Genomic DNA, 6,000 nt, shown 5'->3' with positions numbered 1-6,000 from the left:
TGTCAGTCTTTTATTTTGAGATAATTTTAGACTTACAGAGAAATCATCAAATTAAGAGATTAATGTTGGTACAGCACGATTAACTGAACTATAGACTTTACTTGGATTCCACCACGAAGGTTTAGTTTAGGGGCCAGGATCCAATCAGAATTGGTCTATTTCTCTTGTTTCTATGATAGGCAGAATAATGATCACTTTTACCATTGCGCTCTACCCCCACTACACCAAGATGTCCATGTCCTAATCCCTGGTACCTGTGAATATGTTACTTTCCGTGATAAAGGGACTCTGCAGTGATTAAATGTATGATTGAAGGGATAGGCCTTGAGATGAAGAGATTGCTATTGATTTTACAGGTTGGCACTTTCTTATCACATGAATTCCTTAAAAGCAGAGAACCTTTTATGACTATGTTCAGAGGAGGGATGTGAAGATAGAAGGGAAGTCAAAGAGGTGATGTTGCTGGCTTTGTGTAGAAAATGGGCCAACAGCCAAGGAATGCAGGCAGCCTCTAAAAGTTCTGGTCATGGACCTCCAGAAAGGGACTCAGTCTTACCAGTATCTTATTTTAGCCCAGTGAGTATTGTGGTAACTTGATTTGCAGAACAGTAACATAATAAATTTGTGTTGTTTCTAACTACTACATTTGTGATAATTTGGTATAGTAGCAAAGAAATCTAATTACAATTCTTCAGTATATTACAGCAACTTCAGTGTTTCATTATATTTCATGACTTTGACAATTTTTTAAAGGAGGAAGTTCAGTTTTTTATAGAATATTTCTCAATTTTAATTTATCTAAAGTTTGTTTCTGTCTCATGATGAGATTGTGAAAGTACCAGAGATATGTTCCTGTCACTGAATATATCAGGGATTACATGGTGTCATATTATCAATATGTGATGTTAACCCTGAGCACTTGGTTAAGCTGGTGTCTGGTAGGATTTTACCCTATAAATTTATTTGTTTTCTCTCTATAACATAGTTTATAATTCTCTCTTTGAAACTATATATATATATATATATATATATATATATATATATATATATATTTCCTGTTTTAGCTTAAGCATTTGTCTATTAATTTCTGCATTCATTGATGGATCTAGCCTGTGCCAATTACTTCTGTGGTATTCTACTGGTGATTTTTCCAGTCATGCTTCTTTCTACATTTTTTATGGGAAATTTCTCTAAGAAAATGTTGTCCCTTTTCCTTTTTCCTTCCTTCCTCCCTCCCTTCCTTCTTCCATCTGCTATCAAAATAGACTCATAGATGTTTGTTTTTGTCTTTTGATTATAATCTAATGCTGTCATTATTTACTTTGTTCCTCATGGTATTTCAATGTTGGCCATGGGGAAATCTTTCATGTAGGTTCCCTGCGTCCTTTTGACATTCCCTTGTCTTTTTTTATCTTCCTAATCTATCATTGGAATCAATGAATACTACAGAGTCCCTATCTCCTTCTCCTGGTGAAAAATAAAGATTTGGGCTGTAGGTGTACTTGTTATTACTGGGGTGTAATTGCTAGATTTTGAACTGTAGAAGGAAAAAATATTCTATACTGGTTTTTGCTCTTTCTGATCCCAGCATGAGTCTTGGATTAGAGAAATAATTTACAGGGTAGTTTATTAATAAATTTAAGTTGAATTTTATTCAGTCTTTGGTTATTTATTTTTATATTTTCATCAATCTGGAATTTAAATCAGACATCACAGTTTCTACTGTGGTTTTGTTATCAGTGTGCAAATGAAATGAGCACAATACCATAAAATGAAGATTCAAGAAAATTATTATTACAGATCATATTGATGATTATATTTTGAAGCAAGGTTAAATTAAGCATGAAATCCCTACTTTAGAGAAGAGTAGACTGAAATAAAATTAAATATCAAAAACAGTTCTAAGCAACTGTGGAATATTATTCTTGAGGAACTTAAATCTTGGCCAGTCTAGTTTCACTGTCAGTCCAAAGGGCAGCCATGGATATCTTTGAATGTGTTTGTAGTACTGTTTTTGTAATGGAGCCATTGGTAATTTTACTCATTGCATCAAAACTGTTTATTATAGTGGCTTAGGACTTGACATTTTAAAATATATCTTGGCTTGGGGGAAAATTCTTGACATCTAGGTAAAAAGTATTACAGGGAAAGCACAATCATAAAATTTATTATCTGTACTTAACAACTAAAAAACTTGATTTCAGATCAAGAATATAAGGGTTAATTTTGCAGAGTACACTCTTGTACATCTAACTTGAGACGTTTGAAAGGGATTGTGATTTTAATTTTGGATATCTAAGAGAAGAGGCCCCCAAATTGCTGTTCTTCTTTTATGAATTACATAATATCAATAACCTAATAGTGTATTAAAAAGACTTTTAAAATCAAACTACTTTCTTTTTTTTAGCCTATACTACCTTTTAGAAAATCATCAAATCTTAATTTCTTCTAGGGAAAAAAAATACACCACTTAATCTTATTTCTTTAGTTATCTCCGGAATTGAGAGCTGAGCTTTTCTATACATGAATGAATGTATTTCAAATAACTATAATTTCAATATAATTTAATACTATAACTTTAAATATTTTTTGCTAAAGTTACTTCAATAAATATGTTGTGCCTCTCTCTCTCTCTCTCTCTCTCTCTATATATATATATATATATATATATATATATTTATATATGCACTTTCTTATCTGTAGTATAGTTACCTTGGGATTGCTTTTTATTGCTCTAATCTGGTGTGGAATTAGAATACACTAGATAAACAGACTTCTTTGTTTTGTCTCCCTAGTAAGATCAGAGATATCTTAGAGAGAGCCTAAGGATGTCTTCCATGAATAAAGTGCATGGACTTTAGTTCTTAATCCTTATAATATCTAATTTGACAGTTCAGAGAAATTATTTTTTCCATGCTTCTTATTTGCCCCAAATTGAACTCTTTCATGCTTCAGTGGGTGTTCCTAATTCTAATGTACTTTTGGTTGGATGAATAAGCCATGCTTATCCTATCCACGTGTTCCATTAGTTTATTAAAGACTCGGCAGTCATAATTTTAAAAGGCTTAATTTTATTAGATGAAACAGTTTTAATGTTTTCAGCCTCTCAGAAGTCAGTTGCAGCATCTCTCTGCCAATGCTATATGTCAGGTGACCATATAGACTATCATCCATAGTAGGACAATATTGAGAGTGAAAGGGAGTACAATTACTAATGACTCCAGGACAAGTAAACTTATTCACCATCCAAGCAACAGGTGATCATGCTGCATATACTCTTCTCATAATTTTAAGTAGCCATTTTTAATGTTTTTCAGATTAATATTCACATAAAGACATACAGTGATTTATTTTTTTTAAGATTTTATTTATTTATTCATGAGAAAGGGAGAGAGAGAGAGAGAGAGAGAGAGGAACAGACATAGGCAGAGGGAGAAGCAGGCTCCATGCAGGGAGCCCGACATGAGACTCGATCCCGGGTCTTCAGGATCAGGCCCTGGGCTGAAGGCACGCTAAACCGCTGAGCCACCAGGGCTGCCCCATATAGTGATTTATATAAGGGATCAAATTGCTTTCATTTCACATCCTTTTTTTTTTTTTTTTTAGAAGAGGGAAGCCCTACCAAAGTCCCTGTCTCTGTGTTAATCTGTTTTATTCTATCAATTTCCAGTGGCTATGTTGTGCACAAGTCACCTATGTATTTTTCATTTAATTGTCAAACACATGTATGATGTTCACATTATAGTATTTTTTTTTCAGATGGGAACCTGAGGCTCAGAAAACTTGTCTATTTTCTAAAGCTTCTGATTGAGCAGAATTTCAGATTTGCAACCAAGTCCCTTATTACTTGAAGTATTTATTCACAAGTACCATTGAAAAATTAATATTATTATATCTATATTTTAGGTTTACTCTAAATATACTTTTGTTTCTTCCATTTGAAGCCCATTTAATACTTTGTTAATGACATGCACACCTTCATTGAATATTATATTTTAAAGAAAAAGAATGTGTTGGATAAGAGATTACATTCTAGAGTCTGATTCCTAGGATCAGTAGTTGGCTCTGCTATCCACAAGTTTCTGGTCTTGGGAAAGTCATAGCCTCTCAGCTCCAAGTTTCCTCATTTTTTGAACCCATCAAACAAGGTCTATACTTGTTTTGAAAAATAAGTAAGTTTGTAGGTAAAGTGGTAGTATATGTTATAATAAATTAACATAGGTGAAGTATTAATCATTACTATATTTGCATTATTTTACTGTTTATAAAAATATAAATGTATTTATATGTGTTACATATGTTATTTTATATATGTTCATAAATAATATATGTTCATAAGTGTATCTATTTATATGTATATAAGTAACTTTATAAACAAATATAGGTAACAATCATTTATACTTATATTTACACTTATATATTTATTATATTTACATTTTCTCATATTTATAAAGTAAACTACTTTTAATAAATCAGGTAACATAGGAAAAGTAAAAATCATTATTACATTTTAGTTACTTTGCTCTTTAATTACTAGGAAAACTGCTACGTGATCTACAAATTTACAAGTTTCACTGTAGTATCATTTCTATACTACCGATAAAATGTTAATAACAGAAGTTTCAGAGAATGGGACAAAGAGGGAATTCTGTTGTGTACTTTATTTAGATATTGTGATAATTTATATATGTTCTTTGTTACTACCTCCCTATCTTTTTTTTTTTTTCTTTTAAAGATTTTATTTATCTATTCATGAGAGACACAGAGGGAGAGGGAGAAGCAGGCTCTGTGGGGACCCTGATGTAGAGCTCGATCCTGGGACTCTGTGATCACCCCTGAGTCACAGCAGACGCTCAACCACTGAGCCACCCAAGCATTCCACTTCCTCTCCTTTATCAATTTCTTATTCATTAGAATGTGGCTTCATTAAGTTTAGTGACCATATTTTAAAAATTCACAATACAGAACATTGCCTTTTGGAAATTTTTTTTTTTTTTTTTTTTTGTGAGAGAGAGAGAGAGAGAGAGAGAGAGAGAATCTTGAGTGGGGGAGGAGTGGGGCAAAGAGAGAGAGACTCATAATCAGGCTCCATGCCCAGCATGAAGCTCTACTTGGGGCTCCATCTCATCACTGTGAGATCATGTCCTGAGCTGAAATCAAGACTCCATCATTTAACTGACTGAGCCACCTATGTGCCCTACCTTTTGGAAAATTTTAATAAAATAGTCATTGGTTCCACTTTTTTTACATGCTTTTTTATCATCTCAAAACAAAAACCATATAATTGTCATCATCATAGCTACTTTTATTGACTGTAATATACTCCTCAGAAAACTTTTCAAAGTTGGTATAAAGTATGGATAGGGGGTCCCTGGGTGGCTCAGTGGTTTGGCGCCTGCCTTCCACCCAGGGCGTGGTCCTGGAATCCCCGGATCGAGTCCTGCCTTGGGCTCCCTGCATGGAGCCTGCTTCTCCCCCTGCCTGTGTCTCTGCCTCTCTCTCTGTGTCTGTCATGAATAAATAAATAAAATCTTTAAAAAAAAAAGATAAAGTATGGATAAAACAAAACCAAAAACCAAACCAAACCTAAAATGTAAGGCATCTGGGCACTTGCTCAAGCTTAGAAACAAACTGAAGGTATAGCTCTGATATAAACCCATATCTATTTGAGTCTCAAGCCACTGTCTTCCTAACGTGATGTTCTTCAAAGAAAATTTTGCTTCAGTAGAAGAGGATATCATAACTGAAAATGTACTGAAACATTTAAAAATCATGTATGTTTTGATCTGTGAGAGGAATCTTGATTACAATTTATGTAAATAAAACTTTTTACTTTAGTTGAAGTGAATAAAATCATGATATATATGATGAATAAATTGTCCAACGTCACATGACAAATTTTAACGGAATTCTGGCTGAGAATTCACTTTCTTTGACTTTGAAGAGTAGTTATTTTTATTTATTTCTAATAGGTCACTTATAAATTCTTATTATAACTTA

This window comes from Canis lupus, chromosome 17 (assembly GCF_048164855.1).
Source record: "Canis lupus baileyi chromosome 17, mCanLup2.hap1, whole genome shotgun sequence".
Classification (NCBI taxonomy): domain Eukaryota; kingdom Metazoa; phylum Chordata; class Mammalia; order Carnivora; family Canidae; genus Canis; species Canis lupus.
The sequence above is the reverse complement of the archived record's forward strand: the minus strand, read 5'-3'. Positions refer to the sequence as shown.